Source organism: Rhinatrema bivittatum, chromosome 7 (assembly GCF_901001135.1).
Source record: "Rhinatrema bivittatum chromosome 7, aRhiBiv1.1, whole genome shotgun sequence".
Taxonomy (NCBI): domain Eukaryota; kingdom Metazoa; phylum Chordata; class Amphibia; order Gymnophiona; family Rhinatrematidae; genus Rhinatrema; species Rhinatrema bivittatum.
Genome location: NC_042621.1, coordinates 289052741 through 289075662, shown reverse-complemented (window position 1 = coordinate 289075662; position 22922 = coordinate 289052741). Strand labels below are relative to the sequence as shown.

Below are 22922 nucleotides of genomic sequence, written 5' to 3'. Positions count from 1 at the left end.
ATTCACTCTCAAAATTTCTGGATCCCAAACCTTAGCCATTGGCTATATATATATTGATTTATAGTTTAAGAAGGATGAATGACGTTTGTATTATGTTTATTTTTTCCTCTTTACTTTTTTTCTTCTTTTTCATCCGATTTGAATTTCTGTATTTGCAAAATTTGAAGGTTTTGTAAACTAAAAATTGATAAAGAATTAAAAACAAAAAAAAACCCAAAACAATGGCTATTCCCTAAATTAACATGTTTAATAGCAGTTTATGGATTTCTCCTCCAATAACTTATCCAAACCCTTTTTAAATCTCAGCTACAATAATCGCCTTAACCACATCTTCTGGCAATGAATTCCAGAGCTTAATTGTGCATTCAGTGAAAAAGAATTTTTCTTTGATTTGTTATAAATGTACTACTTTCTAACTTCATGGAATGCCCCCCTAGTCCAGTTCAAGTCCTTTCATAAATTAATACCCCTCTGTTATATCCTTGCTCTATTCTACTGTTCTCAGCTGTGGTGCTCAGTTGGCGTGGGAACAGGAGGGTAAGAGCCATATTTTGTTCCTGAAGGACCCACAGGCTGGCCACTCTTGCCATGGTCTGAAATTAAATGAAGGTTCAGAGGCAATATAAGACAATACTTTACCCAAAGGTAAATTCAGATGTACTTGAGCGGGATGGGAGTATAGGGGTAAAGACAGGTGAGAAGTAACAGAAGAAAGAAGGGAGTGAGTTTATTTATTTATTTTAGAGACCCACAGTAAGAATACAAGCCAATGAGCAGAGTGATGAAAAGGTTATATGAGTTTCCAAAAAGACTATTGCTGCTGCTGCTGCTACTTCTTACCATTTCTAAAGCACAACCAGATGTTTGTAGAGCTGTACAGACACATAAAACAGTCCCTGATGTATGCGGTTTACAATGGAATCCTGACAAACAAGCGACAATGGCAAATGAGTGCATCTACTTCCAAAAAGGCTGATGATCTGCACCAAGCCGCTGTGGTTATAACCCTAAAAACTGGGCGGCTGCATGTTTTTCATAACACCCTTTCCAGTTCCAGGAGAGGTTTGAATTAGTTGAAAGGTGCAGTCAGTGGGACGCAACGTTTGTGTGCCTTTTCTGCGGCAAAACTTACTCGCGATACAGGAAGGAGTTTTGCACACGGAAAATGTGCATATCTCAAGGAGAGTAATACTTAGTGCCCTCCTATGAAAATCCTATGCAAATAAGTGTCAAATATTACTTCCCGGTGCAGAGATCCTGCATCGGGCCAGTGCCCCTTTTTTAGTACTGGAAAGTTAATACGTGCTATAGAAAAAAAAATAATTAAAAAAAAAAAGGGGAGGGGGGGGGGGAATGACTAAGTGGCTGCAGCTGCCGCTGCCATTAGCCATATAAGTTCAGACTTATTTATTTAACACTTTTTCTATACCGACCTTCATGGTAATGACCATATCAGATCGGTTTACATCGAACAGGGTATAAAACTGAAACAACAAAATTAAAACATATGAACGGAGGTAGCAAAAGTTACATTTAACAAGGATGGAGAACTTGGAAGCTTAATCAGCTAGAAAGAGAGGCCTAGGCTGGCAGCAGCAAACTAGAAATATAATACAATAAGGTGGGTGGGCTAGCGCTTGATGAACATTGAGGTACAAGATTCCATCGATCATGAAGGAATTAGGTCATCTAGTGTGTATCTGGGGGATCCGAGAAGGCTTGGCGGAAAAGCCATGTCTTAAGTTTTTTCCTGAATGTTGGGAGGCAGGGTTCTAGCCTGAGGTCTGAAGGGATGTTATTCCAAATCGATGGTCCTGCTGTAGAGAACGCTCTGTCTTTGGTGGAAGCGAGGCGCGTGGTTTTAGTTGGAGGAGCTTGAAGAGTTCCTTTGTGGATTTCTCTGATAGGTCTGTTAGAGGTATGGAGTTTGAGGGGGAATTCGAGGTCGAGATGAAGTTGATTGTGGATGGATTTGTGGATTAAGGTGAGTGATTTGTGTAGGATTCTGAAGTTGATAGTTAACCAGTGCAGGTTTCTGAGGATAGGTGTTCTCCACGGCTGGTGTTAGTACTGGAAAGTAAACTAAACACTTACCTGGCTATCTGGCGTGGTCACCGCTCATGTAGCAGTGACCCACATGATAGATAAGTACCGTTATATCCGGCTATTTGGCATTGCTTCCTACTGCCATATACCCAGATAAAGTGGAATTATGTGTCTATGTGGTGGCGACAGTTCCTCCTCCCCCCCCCCCCTCGCGTTTTTAACTCCCTATGCATTAGCATATCATCAGTTTATTGCATCAGGAGTTACAAAAATAACATGGGCTTAAAAATGTGTGCTGGAAACCAGCGCACAGTTTATTTAAAAAATGTTCTACACCGCCAACTCCAAACGATCGTTTTTTAACACTTAAATTATTGCATCGGCTCTAAAGTTTTGTAATCGGATGGGGGGGGGAGGGTGCGCCACCGCCGCTCTATTTCCTACTAGGAGGCGGATCCTTCCGGACGCCATCTGCTTTAATTGTAGTGCAACGATTTGTGCGATAGGAGCGGCTAGAACCATTCCAGCGGTACCGCACACTGCAGCGGACGCCCGCTGCAAGGCAGATAAAAGTGATGAGATTTACGATGTCGCCGCGTATTTCCGGGTCTCTGCGCGAAGAGAGCGTCTAGACGTCGCTACGGCGGGGCGGGTAGCACGAGGCAGGGGCGGAGCATAGCCATTGCTTCACGCCGGTGGAGGAAGCGCGATGACGTTGAGGGGGCGGGGCCGCGTCAGGCCTGGACACCAGGACGTCCGGACAGGGTGAGGTGAGCGCATCTTTATTTATACGGGGCGGGAGGGTTTGGGCGCGTCGGGGCAGTTGCTTTGCTCTTTGGCCGATGGGTCCTATTGAGAGGCGTCCGTGGGGTGCCGTGAAGGCTCCGTCTGCTTTGTACGGGTGGAAGCGCTCGCCGTCTGGAATGCACTTTCTACCGGAGACGGAGAGGGATTTATTCGGTGCCTGATATTTGGGAGGCGCAGGACGTTCCCCCCCTCTTTGAGCCTGGTGAGGTCGAAAGTTCCCATCATGAGGGTACGGCCGATGAGAGTCTCCCATCCTTTTTTGGGGGGGGCAGAACGCGGGTGCAGTCTCGAGATGAAAGGAATGGTTAATTCGGAAAAATGATCGCTGGCCATAGGATAGCAGGGGATAGAGTCCACCTGCCAATGGACTTTGCTTGTAGGAAACGCTGCTGCCGTGGGTGCATCTTGCTAATGCCGCAACCATCCACATCCTTTGGGAATGCTTTTGTGTTGTAGAATACCGAGCAAAAGTTAATAAAGTGGTAATCCATATAGGGCGAAAAGTATTTCATCTGAAAGAGGGGACCCATGGGCTCTAAAACTCCTGTGCATCATTATCTTTGCTGATGTTGGAGTGATGCAGTCCTCAAGAATAACACTTATAAGCTTGCAAATTGTCAGTAATAGTTGTGAAATGTGGTGCACTGCTTTACTGAAGAAATGTCCTCGGGTTTTAGATTGGCGTTCTTAAGCATATTAGGTTAGGCCTAATGAAACTTCATGGTTCGAAAAAGAATAGGGTAGTATTAATATTAGGGTATTTGTTGTATATGACTTGTCTATTGTATTGTAATATATGTATTTTGATGTAAGCCATCATGGACGATGCACAGCTGTGATTGGAGTAGTGGTATAAAAATCTGAAATTAGACAGAGCTGGCAGGAAGATTTTACCCGGTGTTGAACTGCAAGGGGATTTGTAATGACACTCCCTGCAACATCTCTGGCCCTTGCTCCTTTAGGTTTCCTTCTGAAAAGGAAGGTGGGCAGGATTGCCACAAGGCTCATCGTTCCAGGTCCAATGTAGTAGAGTAGGGCACTGAGGAAGAAAGCAGCACTGGGGAGATGTAAGGAATATAAGTTTTCTTATATTTTTCAAGGGTTGATCTAATGAAGAATATCACAGCTTGCAACACTCTTAGCTTTCTGAAGTACCAGTGTAACTCCTGGAACTTGGTTAATATAAGGGTAGCACTGTGCACTTGAAAGGCAGTGGTCATTGTATTAATTAGTTGAGCATTAACAATTATTAGCAAGAACTTTTTTTTTTTTTGTTAGTGGAATTTGATTGGTGTAACAAATAATAGACAAATGCTTTGTCTAATATTTGTTATATGGTCCATGTCAGGTGGTTAGGCTTCTAGTCTCTTTGCTAAGTGTCTGAGTGGATTTGGCTTGAATAGCTTACTGCCCCTTTATGATTTTGGACAGTTCACCTACCTTCATTATATTTTGTTTAATTGCAGTACACCATACCACCAGCCTCTCTGTTGCTTTTGCTACTGCCACACTATGATTGACTAATGCTTTCCTCCCACTCTGTATCTACAGGGAAAAAAGCTTAGTGAATCAGGCCCTAACACAGCTGCTAATCTGGGCATTTTATATTAGTAGTTCCCCCTTTACAGCAGTCTTTTTTTTAAGCCAGAGCCACCTCAGCTGTCTCCAGAGATGTTTACTCTGAAGAGCTGTCCAGATCTTTTGGCTATCATGCTCGAATCTTGGCAAAAGTAATTCAACCCTTCATCCTTCCGTGGCAGCTAAAATGAGTACCAGTGCTTGAGTAGTAACAGATGCATGCCAGGTCGATAAGTGGTCACACTTAGCAGCTGGGTACAGCCTTAGTTGCGTGGGCAGAAAAACTGGGCAGACTTGATGGGCTGGTTGTGCGCTCCCTGCCATCATCTATCATGTAGCTATGTCATGAATATATTTTGCGTGAGATTGCTATGTAATATTTTTCTTCTTGTATCTGTAGCGTCTCTTATTATTTTTGTTTTTGGTTTTAGATTGTCATTCCCCCCTCTATGCAGCAAATCCGCCCCCTTAATGCGGTCTGTGTCTGGGGGGCTTGTGCTTCTAGCTACTTTAAGGATCTGAATAATTTGGCTGGAATAAATAGTTTATTGCATCCTTACTGTTTTGAACAGTTCTTTCTGTTACTAGTACAGCCAACTTCATTATTTTTGTTCCTTTGTGATGTGTGTTCTGTCTAACCCTCAGTACTTGTGTACTGCAATTTAAAGTCAAAGCAAACATCTCGGTTACAAGCTAGCATGTTGGTTGCACCCATATCAGTAACATCATTACATTAATCTGATATTGATTGGAAACTTAATATAATCATCTCAGAACTACTTTTTCCCTTCACACCAGGGATTACTGCAAAGGGAGTCCTTTGAAAGGGCCAATGTGGTCAAACCTGTTCCACCATAGGAAAGCAAGTGGGTTTTACTCCAAGTACGTCTGTTGCCCAAGAGAAACTGGGATGCACCATCCCCTCATAGGCTTAAGGGCCTTTAACACATTTCTAATCAAAGAAAAGTTCAAGATGATTCCCCTGGGTACCCCGATTGCCTTGAACAAACGAGACTGGATGTGCTCTGTAGACCTCAGATGTCTGCACTAGTATAGAGATGCATCCAAATCAAAGCAGTATCTCAGAATTTTCCTTGGAATACAATATATTTAGTATAGTGTAATGCTATTTTGGCTTGTTGGCATCCTCTCCTCATCTCTTCAAAACATGTCTAGCTTTGTTGCACCACATTTACACAAACAGGGAAACACAAAAGTTCTCACTCTCGACAAAAGACTGATCCCGAGTACCACTTGGGCAGGGGCAGGCACATCTATGCAGAGCAGCATTTGTGTGTTGGAGTTGGTAGGGTAGCCAGTTGCTGAGCGGGGTCATGAAGCTTGCCGTGCTTCAACGTAAGTTACATTGGGACGGCACCTGTTTTAAAGAATTTGTAACTACATCACTCCAGGTGCAGGGTTTCAGAACAAGAAGATACTGGGTTCGTGCAAGCTATATGTAACAAGTCCAATACACCATAAATATATGATATAAGATACATTTCTTTATATTGAAAAACATAAAAATTCATATTTAAGAAATGTAGGTTTAAGAAGATTATCTTGGACAATTAAGTTTCCTTGGAGGTACTGGTATATGATCATATTTTTAGCAGCAGCCAGCTACTGATTATGTATCACCATCCTGTATGATACTAGTTTATATAAAATTATTTAAGTAGTGAGGAGATAAGATTAACTTTACACAATTCTTTGGTTTTTTTTTAATAGTATTTGAACAGTGAGTGGGCTTCTGTTGGTGACTGGTGGTATCAATTATCCCAGGCCAAACTGAATCTCGTCACTTCATGTGGAATGCATAGGAGCTCTGCTAGATACAACTCGGGCAAAAACGTTTCTGCCAGTCAGTAGGCTAGTTAGACTGACATCCAAGGTGATGGGAGTCAAGCAGAGGCAGTAGATGTTAGCCTGGGAAATGTTGAGCCATATGGCATCAGTGGTTCATAACATACCCTTGGTGCATCTTCATATTAGACAAGCCCAGTGGAGCCTGAAGTCCCATTGGAACCAAACCACAAAGGGACTAACCAAGCTTGTCTGTCACCATTCAGCTCAGAGGTTTACCATTTAAAATCTGATTTATTTACAAAGTTTCTGTTTAACATTCTAGGTGGGAAAGTAAATTCCAACAAATGGAAACAAATTAAGATAACTTTTTATTGAGCTAATTAATATATTCAAGTGGACTAACATGGCAACCACATTACTTGATGTATTCCAAATTCCTTAGCATTATATTGTCCCGACAATGGCTGCCTTGGACTAGGGAGCTCATATTAAAGAGCTCCATTGTTAGGGCCTCTGTTCTCTTCATGTATGTTATAAAAGCTTTCAGAGATCATGTGACCAACAAAATTGGCCTAGTCCAGACAGACATTTGAGTAATTAGGTTTCATCCAAGCAAGCAGCAGAAACTAGACTACTGTTCCTGTTTGGGAAACTGCCAGTGTGTGTGGAACACCTCTCAGGGGAGGACTCTGAGAGCCCATGTATCTGGTGGGAAGAGACATGGTCTTGGCAGACTAGCTGAGTCTGATTGTAGACTTTTGTGAGATGGGTCAAACAGTGGAAGACAAGATTTTTATTGGATGGGGAACACCCAAGACCTGCTTTGTAACAGATCTGACCAGGAAAGTCTGCAGCTTCTGCTACGAGGTGAGGATCAGAAGTCAGGCACCACCTCCCTTTATTGAAGGCAGGGGTCGTCTCTTTGTATATCCTCCGGTACCTCTGGCTGCAAAAACCTTGGTAAAATGCAGAAGGAACCCGGATCTATAATTCTCATAGCTCCTTTTTGGCCCAAACAGATCTGGTTCTCTCTCTTTTGGGAGCTGTCTGTCAGACAAGTTTGATTGGAAGATTTTCACAGGACCAAAGGAGACTACTTTTATTCCAACATCTTGCCTCTGGCTCTTACAGCTTGGATATTGACTACAAGGTACTCCTTAGTTTCTCTTGCTTTGTCTCAAGTCCTTCATTTTTCTAGGAAGGAATTCACCAGGAAGTCTTGTGGGTTGTTAAGACTGCCTCTGCCTGACGTCTCCACTCCGCCCACCTTACCTTTTTTGTGACTCCTCCCGTGGTTGATGGATGTCCGGCTGCCGCGGCGTCTGCCTGCCGGCATCCCCGGTCCGGCTTGGGCGCTGCATCCCGCCATGTCCAGGGTACCATAGGGCGAGCGCGCCGTGCGGCCCTGCTTCTTATTCTCACTTTGGCGCGAACCTCAGGGGCGTCCCCCTGTGATGACGTCACGCATCCCAGATACAAAAGCCTACACGTTTTGCTAGCTAATCCAGTTAGCAAGGGATCTCCTTACGGATGGGATTCGCTCTCTGTACCTAGCTACTCTGCCTCTCCAACTTTTGGACTTTATTCTAATGGGGTACCTGCTCCTCAGGGGCCTCTCTCATTTCTTTCAGGTCGCTATCAGGAACCGGTACTCGTTCCTCGAGGGCCCATGTGCCCTGACTCGCTGCCTGAACTTATCGCTTCTGCTTGGAAGAAACCGCTGCCTACATCTTCAGTGAGTTATCAACTTTATTTCCTCAGAGCTGTTCCTTGGAACCAGGTACTCGCTCCTCGAGGACCTGCCTCCGTTCCAGCTTCTGTGTCACCCTCTGGGAGAAACCGCTGTGGGAGTAACTTTACCAACGAGGCTCTATACCAGAACCCTGTGTATGCTCCACTGTACTCACTATCTTAGTTTTCTCCACTACAGCACAGCCATAGAGGGAATCGCTGTTTCAGTATCCTGAGGAACCCTAAGCCCAGCTGGGCTTCATCTCTACTCACTACTGCCACCTCTGGTGGCTTCTCCACTCTGTCTAATTAAAGATATAACTCTGTGTTGTGTGTCCCAAAGCTGAGCCTGACCTTGGCCCCTCACAGGACTTCCCACATGGGTGTAGTCAGCTGCCACAGTGTCCAAGGGTCCACCCAAAACCTTACAAACAATAACATGGGTTGAGGTTTACCATATGGTGAGAGTAAGGCCCTAGATATTTTTCCTCATGTTCCACACACAAACTGCTCAGCTGCCTTCTACATCTTTCAGAGTCTGGCCTGCAGCCCAACTTAGGGTTCTTATTTATTTATTTATTTAGTGGTTTTTATATACCGATATCCGTTTGCACATCGTATGGTTCACATAGAACTAAGAGAGCGACACCAGGTAACAAGGTGAAGCTTTTACACTCATGGAACAGCAAACTTTTACAAGGAACATGGAATAATTGGTTACAAAGGCTTATATTGGGAGCCAGGAATAAGATTGATTATATAAAGAAGGCAATGTTTACAATAGACATTAGGGAGTAATGGTAGTAGGAAGGGGTTGATAAACTGAATAAATAATAGAGGCAAGATCAGAAGGTGAGGGTAGAGATTAAGAAGAGGAAGAGCATAACAATATCTTTGTAATTACGATTCCATATTGGAACTATTGGAGCCTGCCTTCATATAGAAAGTATACCTGTAACTGTACAGCCCTTAGTTGTCAGATTTGTGGGACTTGCTTTGATTAAAGCCTCCCAGTAAGCCACCCAAGGTGTCTTGGGATCTCAGTGTGCTAGTTACCCAACTGAGGAAAGTCCACTTTGAGCCTCTGAACTGTTGTGGTCTCGAGACCTGGGAGGTCATATTTTTTGGTGGCGGTCACCCACATACGATGAGTGTACAGCATCACTCTACTAATTTCCTGCTAAGGTGATTTCGTACTTCCCACTTAATTAACCAGTTGTTCTACCAGCATTTTTCCCAGTCCACATACTCGCAAGGGTGAACAAACATTGAACAATTTGGTTTGCATAAAAGTCTGTGGTGTGAGCTCGCTCTTAGGTCTACCCAGCCTTTTGTTTCTTTTGATCCAAATAGGCCTGGGGTTGCTGTAGCTAAATGATCCCTCGTCTAATTGGATACCAATTGCATCATTGCCTTTATGTCCAAGCAGGTCTCATTTAGATAGGCATGTGAAGGCTCGTATTGTTAGAAAGATGGCTGTGTTGGTTGCCCATCTGAAATTGGCTTCTACTAGGGATATTTGCAAGATTTCTACATGGACTTCTGTCCACATCCCATTATTGACTAGATGTGAACTCCTGATGTGACAATAGGTTTGGTCAATCTGTTCTCTTGGGCCTCTGAGGGTTAGAATCTAACTCCATTCTCTCTAGGGCCTATCTCTATTATTTTGAGTTGTCAATTTGCCCCACAAATATGTTGCCTTGCTTATTGACAGTTGGTTATTTTCCCTTTTTTAATTGTTTATTAGATGTCATCCCTTAACTAGGGTTTCACACTTTTGTGTGGCTGATCATCCTGCTCACCCAGGGAGAACACTTAAGTTGCCACACAGACCCTCTCCTTTTGGGAATGTCTGCAGCTGGATTTTTCTGGGCTCTGTGTTGACCCTGTTGAATGACCTCATCTACCTGTGTGGCTGAGAACAGGATGGCATTCCTCGTGCATGGATGACATCAGACGAAGCCTTGCCCAGAACTGGACCACACAAGCTTCTAGAAGCTGTGAGCATTCCCTGCTTGGTATATGCAGCCCTGGCCATAAACCATGCTCCTAGGTCTTACTCTTCTTGCATGGATCTTTTCTTTAAATTCCTCATTTTCAGACACTTTGAAGCAGATTACATTCAGGTACTACAGTTATTTCTCTGTCCCCAGAGGGCTCACAATCTAAACATATACCTGAGACAATGGAGGCTGAAGTGACTTGCCCAAGGTCACAAGGCACAGCAGTGGGATTTGAACCCTGGCTAGCAGCCAGGCTACTCCTCCATGGTTTGTGCTTACATGTCCAACATAGTAGAGAGGATTACTAAGCTTACACTTTTGTTTACAAAGTCTATGCAGATCTTCAACTCTTATTTCCTGTTCAGAATATTTCATCAACCCTCCACAGATTTCTCAATGCTTACACCACATAATGGTGAGGATGTGTTCTAATCAGATGGTCTTAAACATTAAGAAGACTGAAGCCATACGCACTTATTTGCCTCCTCCAACATGTTCGGGACTGACAGTTGATGGCACCTTTATCCCATTTGCTGATTCGGTTCATAATCTAGGATTTTATTTTGATTTGAGGATGGACCTGTGTTCCACATACAGGTAAACTGCTGCAGTCAGGATTTTACAAGTTGAGATTACGTTATTTAAGATATTATATACCTAAATACAATTTTAGAATGTTGATTCAAGCTTTTCTCTTAACTGCAATTGACTATGGGAAGTCTCTTATTAATTCATTTACCAAAATGTCTATTTAAGAGCAGTTCAACTGCTTCAGAATACTGTTGTTCCCCTCATTCAGCCTACCAGACGTGAGGAGCGTATTGGCCCGGTTGCATTGACTTCCAATGGAGCAATGTATAAAATATTAAAATGTTGGTTTTCGTTTTCAAAACCATTAAAAGCTCTGATCCCCCTCTACCTAACTGTTCTTTTGTCATTATACCAGCCTACTCGTTCTTTTCAATCGGCAAGTGATTGCCTGCTAGTGGTTCCCTTGCAGAAACAGAACTGTTTAGTAAAAATGAGCTTTTTCTATAGTAGGTCCGATCTTATGGAACTCCAGCCCGAGAGCTGCGTCTTACTGAGGATATCGGGCTGTCTCGTAACAAAAGCATATTTTGTTTCAGGCGGCCTATGCGATTCCTTAACCATATACTGGAGTGGGGGTTCGCAAGCTTTTTGGGAATGTGGACTCACTTTCATGTTCCAAAATGTTCACAGACCTCCACATGGTTCTCTTTTTTTTTTTTTTTTTAACCTGCAGTTATGTGCTATATATAGAAAAAATATTAATGTAATAATAAAGAAATAATTGTCTGCACCCCAGACTCATTCATAATATATAAAACGTATTCAGTAATGCTTACTGATATAAAAGGAATACACATAATTGCAAAGGACAACAGTAGATGTGGAAGAATGTACTTATAGTCAGTAACTTTTGTACCCACAGCGTTTGGATCTGGAGCAACTATGGGGGAATGGACTGGTGGAGGAGGGTAGCAAGAGAGACAGACTGACGGAGATGGACTGGTGGGAGGAGAGAGAGAGACAGACTGATGGAGATGGACTGGTGGGAGGAGAGAGAGTAATGGGCAGGACTGGTGGAGGGAGAGAGGGGGACTGTGGATCAGGCAGGGAATGAGAGACTGTTTGGGAATGGTGAAGGAGGGATGTTTGAGACAAGGGCACATCACCAAAAGGGAGATGTGCACATATTTCCCTCCTAGCCCCACCCTCCGACATGGTATTTTCTGAAAATGATTACTATTTTTAAAGAGAATCACCTGTGACAGGGAATCAACCCTGTTAGTTTGAGCTTGGCAGAGTCCACACCTGCCTGTTACCAATTCCATACATGCAAAGAACACACCCTCGCTCACAAAGCAAGAGGCCCCGCTACAAACACTTCACACCATTATTGCAAGGTGCTAGGCTGGCATGTCTAGACAGAAAAACTTTCTAAGCAACAGAAAAACCCCCCAAAACCTCTGGCCACTTTCAACCAGTAAGTAAAACTGCTTATTCAAGAGCATCAATCAGAAATCCTTCTATATAGAAGTGGGACATATCTCAATATAACACCTGCACCTCACGTTCTACAATACCCTGCGTTTAAAGAAACTCCCCCAGCAAAGGATGCAGAACAAGGACATTTCCCCTTACCATTCACCACAGAAAAAATAATACCTCAGTGACGGTAACTCACAAACTTTCTCCACTGCCAGGAACATGGAGTACATTCTTGCAGGATTTTGTATTATGCAATCTATAGGAAATTATCCAGACTCAAACAGTAACCACCTTACCTACGAAAAAAGGCAACACTGCAAATGTTACAACAGGCCCTAGAACACCGGAACGCCTCTTGTTAGGAAATTAGAACAAGTTAGGCTGCTAGAGAAACTACATGCTAGCAGAATATCTCGCCTAAGTCACACGTGCAGAACACAGACAGAGCCCAAAAGTATAAATAAAAAATGTGCAGACAAAAACTGAACTGGAAACTGCAAGAAGCCAGACTCTGTATGCATTGCAACAATGGAAAAACAAAAACACAAACATTGCTGTCTCTCACAAAACATCAAATTCAATCAAGAAATATAAAATATCAATAACAGTAAAACCATACTAATTTCAAAAAAACTGACATACAGAACATCCACTAATTTAAACTCCTAGATTATTTTTAAATTTCCTAAACAAAATATTTCAGAACAGACATCAAATTACAGCCAATTAAAACTAATAAAGATTTAAAATTTCCCCATTCTCCATACCTGGGAACTTTTTGATTTCAAGTCCCCTTGAGATTGCCATGGATTAGTATGGGCAGGGAGGAGAGTTCACAAACTTTCTTCTCTCTCTCGTATACACATGCTCTCTCATGCACATGCTCCCTTTCTTTCACACCCACACACATGCATTCCCTCAAACATATGCACATGTGCGCTCTCTCGTTCACATGCTCCCCTCTTTCATACACACATGGCCTCATACATTTATTTATTTATTTAACACTTTTTTATACCGACCTTCATAGTAATAACCATATCGGATCGGTTTACATTTAACAAGGGTAAAACTGTAGCATAACTGAAGAAAATTAAACAGAAAGAAATGAATAAGGCAAGTTACATTCAACAAGGGTAAAGAACTTGGAAACTTATATAGCTGGAAGGAAGTAAAGATGGAAATAAATTAAGATTTACAATAGAGGATACGGGTTAAGGCTTTAGAGTGCTTTAACCTAGAAGTGCCCTAGTCATCGTTCATGAAGATCAAGGCCATCGTCCGAGTAGTCCAAGTAAGAAAAGGGCAACTAGTGATTGTCTGGGGAATCCCCAAAAGCTTGGTGAAAGAGCCACGTCTTGAGTTTTTTTCTGAAAGTTAAAAGGCAGGGTTCCAATCTGAGGTCTGAAGGGATATTATTCCAGATAGATGGTCCTGCGATCGAAAACGCTCGGTCTTTGGTCGAGGAGAGACGTGTGGCTTTAGTCGGAGGAAATTTCAGAGTTCCTTTGTGAATATCTCTAGTTGGTCTGTTGGAGGAGTGTAGATTGAAGGGGAATTCAAGATCGAGTTGAAGTTGATGGTGGATGAATTTGTGAATTAAGGTGATTGATTTGTAAAATATTCTAAAATTCACTGGTAACCAATGTAGGTTTCTGAGAATAGGAGAGATGTGATCACCACGGCTGGTGTTGGTCAGCAATCTCACTGCGGCATTTTGTATCATCTGCAGTGGTTTGGTGGTAGATTTGGGGAGGCCTAAATAGAGGGCACTGCAGTAGTCGATCTTAGCGAATAGCAACGCTTGGAGGACAGTCCTGAAATCATAGAAAAATAGGAGTGGTTTAAGACGTTTTAGAACCTGTAGTCTGAAGAAACAGTCTTTGGATGTGGTATTGACCATTTTCTTTAGGTTTAGTCGATTATCAAGAATTACCCCAAGGTCTCTGACATGAGTATGGGTGATGTGTGCGTTGTGTGGGGATGGAAGGGGGAGGTTTTCTTCGTTTGAAGAGATGAGGAGGAGCTCTGTTTTTGAGGCATTGAGTACCAAGTTTAGGCTGTTGAGAAGACTGGTGATAAATAGGAGGCAGTTATTCCAATGAGAGAGAGCTTTTGAGATAGAACCTGTTATAGGGATTAGAATCTGTACGTCGTCTGCATACAGATAATGAATTAGATTGAGATCGGTTAGTAATTGGCAAAGAGGGAGGAGGTAGATGTTAAAGAGGGTTGGGGATAAGGAGGATCCTTGTGGAACACCAAGAGTGGACTTCGTTAAAGGTGACTCTTTATTATTTATTTTGACTTTAAAGGTTCTATTGTTGAGGAAGGACTTGAACCAATTGTGGGCTGATCCAGAGATACCGATATCTGTTAGGCGATCCAGAAGGATGGAATGGTTGACGGTGTCAAACCATTCCATCATGTTTCATTTATCATACATACATGCTTCCTCACACACTCCCTTTAACACACGTGTGTTAGAAAGAGGGAGTATGTATATGTGTGTATGTGTATATATATATATATATATATATATATATATGTGTGTGTATATATATATGTATGTGTGTGTGTGTGTGTGTGTACACTCACTCTCCTTCTCATTAACATAGGCTCTCATACACTCTCTCCCTCTTACCTGGGTCTCTCCTTATCTTTTTCCTGGCGTCTGCAGGGGGAGAGAGTGTCCCGTGGCCTGCTCTTCAGACTTTCGGCAGCCGTGCAGCTTCCTTCACAATTCGGCCACTGGCGAGATGGGGGTGTGCTAGTGGCCTCTCAGGCCTTCTCTTTTGTAGCCACTGCAGGATGAGGTCTCTTCTTTGCTCGGGCATTTTTATTCTTCTACCACCGCTCGCGGACCCCAGGTTGGGAACCACTGTATTGTTAAGGATGTTTTAATGATGGAATGTTTGGGTACTTAATGTATTGATCGTTTACCCATGTGATTTAAGCACAATTGGAGAATGGAATGATGGACTGCACAGTCACATTCACTCTGGAACCTTTCACATTTTCTGGCACAGATTCTAAGAGGCTGAGATAATGTAATTTATTGATGGTAAATATGTATAAGTAATCTTAGCATATGGTATGGGGAACTGAAAATATATGCAAATAGTGCTTCTAGCTACTCGGTGTCCTCCCTTTCTTACCGCTCCCTGAAGTGAAGGGTCTTGTAACATAGCCAGGAGTCCGTATTGCCTCTGCATATCTCCTTCTTCTGGTCTGAGGCCCTCCTCAGCATGACTTGGTCTGTCTCCTTCTGGTCACATCTGCAGCTGGGCTTCTTATATCTGCTTTGGGCTGGATTTGGCTCTGTAGTCGCAGGCCCAAGGCCTGCTCATCTGTTTTGGGGCTGATGCATTGTGTTGCCCGGATCCGTTGGGGCTGAGTGCTTGGCAAATGTTTAGGCTCCAGCCTCACTCTTTTATGGCGCTGTCTTATGCAATCAAGGAGCAAGATTGCATGTCTTTCATCTCATTGGTTGGATTTGAGCCTAAATCCGCACCCCTAAAATGTCAGGGCATCTGAGTTATTTGGGACCCAAGAGACCAAAATAGTTTGACATCACATGCTGTTTATCTCTTCTCCCATGTGATCGGGGGGTAGAAGAGGCTTCTGAATGAGGCCTCCCTTCGTTGGTTGGTTGGTCTTAGAATACCTGTGATGCTTGTATGATCCTTATTGTGCAGCTCATCAGTCAGTCGATATCTATCTAGCAAAGCTGACCTTTTGGGCTCACCTCCAATCATGTTGTTACTTGCTAAGTTTCAAAAGGCTTCTGTTTGCCTTGCTAGTGCAGGGTTCACGTGCTCTGACTCTTAAGTGCTGCAAAACATTCTAAAATGCCCAAATACTGGAAAAGCCTCTAGGCCTAGTTGCTCTGGTTATTGTACGTCCATTTTATTCATAGTATGCCCATTGCAGAAACTCAAACTGAGTTTAAATGTCCATTATTCCATTTTTTTCTAAGAGGGTTGTATGGTAGGCCAAAAATAAAAATGTCTATATGAGAGGCTTCTTAGAGACAAATAGGACATTCTTTGGGATCTTATCCTGACTTCCTATCACTAATCTTATATGTAATTTTCCACCTGAACTCTAATCATAACACAATTAGAGAATTAAAAAAAAAACTTTGTTTTTAATTTTTATATATATATGTATACACACACCAACCAAGGTATAAAAGAAAAAGTAATTGGTAAATCTCCAAAAAGAACTCTTCTCAAGTCCACATTATACTAGAGGTATTTTTGTTGCATGCACACTATTTTGTATAATTTTATATTGCTGGTTATTTGCTTTTTTTTTTTTTTTTTTTTATTGTATAATTTTGTTTGTCTCACTGAAAGTATTTTATTCTGTTTTTCTTAATCTTCTCTCCCCAAACTTTTTTCTGTAACATTGTAAACCACTTAGTACAGTATGTATAAAAATGTTTTTAATAAATAGGTAATAAATGAGAGGACACCTATGATACTCCCAGTCAGCACTGAGTAGCTCTTGAGCAGCCTCTCGCATCAGGTACTGCTGCAGGAGGAGCTGTCCTGTGGGGATTGAAGTAAAAGGACAGGATTCTACTCTCTAGCACGTGTACTGGGGAGAACCTGGCCCCATCCTAGAACTGAGGGCATTCTAGAAGTATCTAGTAAGGGAAAGCTCAAAGTAGTTTTTCTACTTACTGACTGGGCTCCCTAGACCTAAGGTATCCTTACATCCACACAGTTCCAGAAAGTAGGAAATATCTCTCCTTCAGATTCATAGTAGAGAAACACCATTTCAATAGCATGTGCTGCTTTTCAGCTTTGCAGTAGTCCGCCAAAATGCCTTGTAATGGCACCAATGCAAGTTGTAGGTGCATGTTTTTCCTACCTGGACAATTGGTTGATAAAGAACCCATTTCAAGGAAGTGCTGCACAATTAAGCAAAACCATCTGGATGTTGGAATTGCTCAATTAGATTTAGAGGAGCGCTGCTAGATGCATATCAGGCAAACCCCTTCTGTCATGAGAAGATTAACATGTCTGCTGCTAGATGGATAAGAACACTCGTCATGAGACATGTTGAGATAGTTGGTCCTTATGGCTTTGACTGTGTGTTCATCCTTTGGCGCATCTTCATAGAGTCCAGTGGACTTAAGGGGCTGTGATGCTGGGAGTCTCACTACCCAGGAAAAGGACCTTGGAGTCCTTGTGGACAATAGTTGAAATCCTTGGCTTAGTGTGCAGCAGTGGTCAAAAAGGCAAATAAGAATGGTCTGAAAAGGAATGGAGAATAAAACCATCCTTTATTTACCGGTTCCACCCAACTCATGGTTTTATAAACTCCTATCATGTCCCCTCTTAGCTATCTTTTTCCAAGCTGAAGAGCCCTAGCATGCATAACTTCTCATAGGAGATGTTCTAGCCTCTTTGACAAAAATGATCTCCTCTGCACCTTTTCTAGTTCCACTATCTCTCTTGAGATGGGGGCAACCAGAACTGCACACAGTTCTCAAGGTGCAGTCACGCCATGGCTCGAGACATAGGCAATATGATATTTTCTGTTTACTCTTTCAAATACTAAAACAAGGGGATACTTCATGAAATTAACAACCAACAGTTTCAAAACAAACTGTAGAAATTATTTTTCTACTCGGTATACTACCAAACTGTGGAATCTTCCCAGAGGACGTGACCAAGATGGCTAGCGCAATGGGATTTTAAGTTTTTGGACACTTTTTTCCTGGAGGGAAAAGTCCATAATGCCTTATTAGCCAGGTAGACTAAAGAAAGCAATAGCTGTCCCTGGGAGTGAATAGCAGGAATTAGATCTACTTGCAACCTGCATTGCCATCCTGGGCTTGATGGACCTTGATCCTGACCCAGCATGGGAATTCTTATATTCTTATAACCCTAAGATTTCAATGAATTTCAGCCACTCAACTTCTCTAGGACAGCAGTTGCATCACCAAACCTGGTGGATGATTCATTCCAAATTCCTCTGACACAAATGGTCCTAACCACAGATGCATCCAACTTGGATATGGGGGAGGGGGGCTCATATAGAGAGGGGCTCCACACCTATGGGATCTGATCTTAATAACTAAGAAGCCCCTGATGCAGGTAACTATCTGTGCCAGAAGATTGCAATGTTCTGTGTCCTCAGAAACCATCAGATGTTTATAATAATGTGCAGAGCATTATGGATTTAACAACATATGAAGAAAAAATTGTTTGAATTAATTTCTTGAAATATACACATGCTATGTGGTTTTCATCTTCTAGCTTTCAAAGAATGACAAGATAAGTGTTTATTCCTTACCTTATTTGCAAAATAAGGTAGACGTTGCCAGAAGTTACACTACCTTGGTTAAATGGGTGGTAGTGGCTGGACTGGTAGATGATGATTCTCTATAGCTATGATGCCAGACTGATGGCAGAAAGCAATTTTGATACCAGCTTAAAACTATTATAAAGTAACATTTGTGGTTGATCATTTCTTTTCTTTTTTTGAAATTTGTTTATTGAGCAAATGAAAGTTGCAGACTTATAACTGCCATGATCATTGTGATGACAACTTATGAATAAGCCAATAAGAGAACGACATTGCCCATACAATTTTTGTTTTATAACCCCTTTAACCTCACCCAAAGCTTTCCCCCCCCTCTCCTCCCTTTCAGTCACTCCGGGATGATTCCAAATTAGAATACATCCATTAAATGACCCCCAGGCAAACTAGTCCACGGTCTTGAGAAGGGAGACTGTCGGGTCCCAGATACGGGCAAAATGGGCTTGAAGTTTCTTCAAGTTTGTGGGTACTGATAAGGGTCCAGCATAGAAAGTTTCCAGGAATCCAATGAAGGCCCTAAAGGGTTCAACCAGGATTGAAGAATCGAACTTAGAGCCACCAAACAACCTTTTGTTAATAACAATAAATTGCCGACTGATGCTACTTCAGTGAAAATACAAACACCCAAAACACAAAAAGAGGGTACCCAATACTTTCTTGCCACATTCAACAGATTGAAAAATTGGTAAATAGCCATCCAAAAACGATGAATAACCAGGCAATCCCACAAACAGTGCAATAAGGAGGCTGAAGGCTGATTACACTTTAAACAGTGGTTAGAAGTCACAATCTGCGCTAAGTAGGCTGCTTTGGGCCAAAATATTCTGTGTACTATCTTGTAATAAGATTTCCAAAATTTGACACTGTTTATGACCTTGCGTATACGTACACTATGGGTTGCAAATGCTTTAACAGTGGTAGTGAATGTCAAGTCTTCAGTCCACACTTTAGCTATTTGTTCAAAAATTTGGTATGTAGTAATAGTGTAAATATTTGTATATTAACGATAAAGAAACCTTTGGTGCCAAAATTAAGCTCATGAAACGTTGAAAAGGACCACTGACAGTCTGCTCCAATCAGGTCTAGTAGGTGGCTAATAGAACTACGAATCTACAAATACGGGCGGATTTTAAAAGCCCTGCTCACCGGCGCGCCTATTTTCCATAGGCCGCCGGCGCATGCAGAGCCCCGGGATGTGCGTAGGCCCCGGGGTTTTTGGAAGGGGGCGTGTCGGGGGCGGGACCCGATGACGCGGCATTTCGGGGGCGGGGTGTGGCGTTTCAGGGGCGGGACCGGGGGCGTGGTTTCGGCCCGGGGCGTTTCGTGGGTGTGGCCGCGCCCTCCGGAACCGCCCCCGGGTCGAGTCTCGGCACGCCAGCAGCCCGCTGGCGCGTGTGGATTTACGTCTCCCTCCGGGAGGCGTAAATCTGTGGATAAAATTAGGGGGGGGTGTTTAGATAGGGCCGGGGGGGGTGGGTTAGGGAGGGGAAGGTGAGGGGAGGGCGAAAGAAAGTACCCTCCGAGGCCGCTCCGATTTCGGAGCGGCCTCGGAGGGAACGGTGACAGGCTGCGCGGCTCGGCGCGCGCCGGCTGCCCAAAATCGGCAGCCTTGCGCGCGCGGCTACGCGCGTATCTTATAAAATCCAGCGTACTTTTGTTTGCGCCTGGTGCGCAAACAAAAGTACGCGAACGCACTTTTTTTAAACATCTACCCCATAGGCTAAGCAGTTATTCTGAGTGAATTTGAATTTATCTGAGCAGTAAGGAAAAAAATGAATGGCTTTCAACTGAATATCTATGAATGGAAATATTATTTATTTAAAGTTTTTTGTATACAGACATTAGTTAAGAAAACATCACATCTGTTTCCATGGAACAAAAAAATTATATTAATGTCAGGCCTAATGATTCCAGGAAGGAAGACAAATTTTTTTTCCAAACTGGGTAAAAACCTGGGATTCCCCACCAAAGGCATACACAGCGAAGCTTGCCAACGCAAATTCAACAGAGTACGTAGGTTTTTCCAGGCCCGTGTCATGGATTGGCACCACAAGGAATGCAACATCCATGGAGTTAGCTGACCTTGAGGCGAATGAAGAAGATGCATTAGACTAAAGGAATGGACATATAATGTCTCTAAAAAGGCTATCGAACCAGGAAGAATAGGACCCAGACATTCTTTTAAAATTAATAAGCAAGCCACATTATATTTCCTTAGATCTGCAAAACCTAGGCCCCCCCCCCTCTTCTTTTAGGTGTTATCAGGGTTGCAAATTTTTGTCTGTTTACGTCCCTTCCAAAAAAAAAAAAAAGACAAACATCTTGTGTATAATTTTTTAATACCTTTATGGCTTGCTAGTAAGGATATCATTTGTATCACATATAACATTTTCAGTATGAGTATCATCGTGACTAAAGCTATTTTGCCAAATAAGGATAGTGGAAATGGTGACCAGCTGGCCAATTTGCTTTTTGTACTTTATTATAGAGGAAATATTGACAGTACCATTGATCCGGGTGGTTATGGATCTGAACTCCTAAATATTTAATAGTGTCCTTAGCCTAACTCAGTGGAAATTCAGGCCATCTGTGCTGTAAGTGATCTAAAATGTCCATAACTTCTGATTTTTGTAGATTTATTTTTAATCCTGAGAAGCTCCCAAACATAGCCATATGTGAGAGAACCTTTGGAAGTGATATTTTTGGCGCGTATTATCATTAGAAGCATATCATCAGCAAACAGCATCAATTTTACTGTCTGTCTGTGAGCCTATAGAAATCCCTCAGATTTGCCTATTCAGGGGTTCTAGAGAGAGGACGGGGATAGAAGGCATCCCTGCCTTGTGCCTCTATATAATCTAAAGGAATCTGAATTAGAGTTGTTAATACTAATATGGGCCTGTGGTCTTTGATAGAGAAGTTTGACCGCCTTGAGGAAAAAGCCTGAGAATCCAATTTTCCCCCTAATAGTGAAGAGGTAATCCCATTCGACTCTATCAAAAGCCTCTTCTGAATCGGAAGTCCTGTGGTAAATCTCTGACAAGCTTCAAGGCCTAATAACAGACGTCGGGTGTTAGTTTGGGCCTTACAACCATGAACGAATCCTGTTTGTTCCAGGGATATTAAATCGGGCACTTTTCAGCCTATTTGCTAACATTTTTGCATATATTTTAATATCCTGATTTGAGTGATATTGGGCGGTAATAACCTGGTTCTAGGGAATCTTGGCCGGCTTCGGTAGTACAATTATTGAGGCTTCAGTCATTGAATTTGGAATTTGCTCCTTATGACCCAAATGATTATATAATAACATCAATGAGGAAGTTATTTGGGATTGCAATAATTAAAAAAAAAAAAAAATAGCGAATTCAGACCATCCGGTCTGGGAGACTTATGCAATTTTAACTCTTTAATTATCCCTGCCCACTTCTGAATCTAAGATTAGTTTAAGTGCTATCACATGATCTGGTTATAGTTTAGGTAGTTGTATATCTTGAAGAAAAGACATAACCTAGTCTTATAATTAGCAACTGTTTATTTAACTTAGGCCTCCCCTTATAATTAGCAACTGTTTATTTAACCTACATTAGGCACTGTATCTTTTACTTATACCTATATTAGGCAATGTATCTTTACTGGTTAACCCCATATTTACTTATCCAAGTTATATCGACCTGTTCTTTGTAAGACATTTACTTGTCAATGTTATTGTTCTGTTAAAATGTAAACCGAATTGATCAGTAATTCTGTTATTGAAAAGTCGGTATATAAAAATGCTAAATAAATAAATAAATATTTTGTCTGTTTGAATTTTCAGAGTTGTACAGTGCCTGATAGGGGAGGTCTTTTGGAATTACTATCTTGGTGGTTGGTTGGTTTTTTTCCTGTTTACCATTGGGTTTTCGTATGTTATTTATAAATTTGGAAGGACGATGTGGTTTAGTTAGATTTGCCAATAAACATCCTGCTCTGTTCCCATGAACAAATAGTTTGTGTCGGTACAAAAATATAGAATTTTTTGCTTTTTGATGAATCAGATCATTTAGTATATGCTGCGAGCAAGGAATTTTTCCTTCCACTCTTCCTGGTTTGTTTTGTTCCATTGTAATTTATGATGATTTAGTTATTTCCCCAATTCTAGTATCTTTTGTGCTTTGGCTTTACATTTAAACCGTGCATGGCTTATAATTTCTCCCCTTAGCACTGCTTTGGCTGTTTCCCAAAAAATTTCTGGGTTATTTTTGAGAACTGTTAAACTCTACATATTGCCATTTTCTTTTGTAAAAATTGCTGAAAATCTGGATCCAAACAGTCATTCTGGCATACGCCATTGGAATCGCTATTTCATATTTACCCAGTACTGGACAATGGTCAGAAATGAGAAGTTGCCCTATGGCTACTGAACTTATGTTGGAGAAAAGAGATTCGGATACCAGCAAGTAATCTCTTCTGGATTTTGTGGGGTGAGCTTTAGAATAATGGGTGTAATTCCGCTCTCCTGGATGTTGTGCCCTCTTATTCAGGGTCGAGTACACACAGTCACCACCAATGAAGACTTTACCTCCACCCAGAGAGGACCAACCCTGCACAACA

At 42.1% G+C, this 22922-nt stretch overlaps 1 protein-coding gene across 4 annotated transcripts in view; it reads left to right on the top strand.

Moving 5' to 3' along the window:
• The first annotated feature begins 2774 nt into the window (after positions 1-2774).
• The window catches only part of LOC115095975 (leucine-rich repeat protein SHOC-2), a 147929-nt gene continuing 127781 nt past the window's right edge, over positions 2775-22922 (top strand). For 2 of the 4 annotated variants that reach the window (XM_029610365.1, XM_029610362.1), the window contains exon 1: positions 2866-3082. The gene's annotated coding sequence lies outside the window, so the exon portion shown is untranslated. Of the gene's footprint in view, positions 2817-2865; positions 3083-22922 lie in introns of those variants that run through there. The other 2 variants (XM_029610366.1, XM_029610367.1) reach the window with 2 other exon arrangements.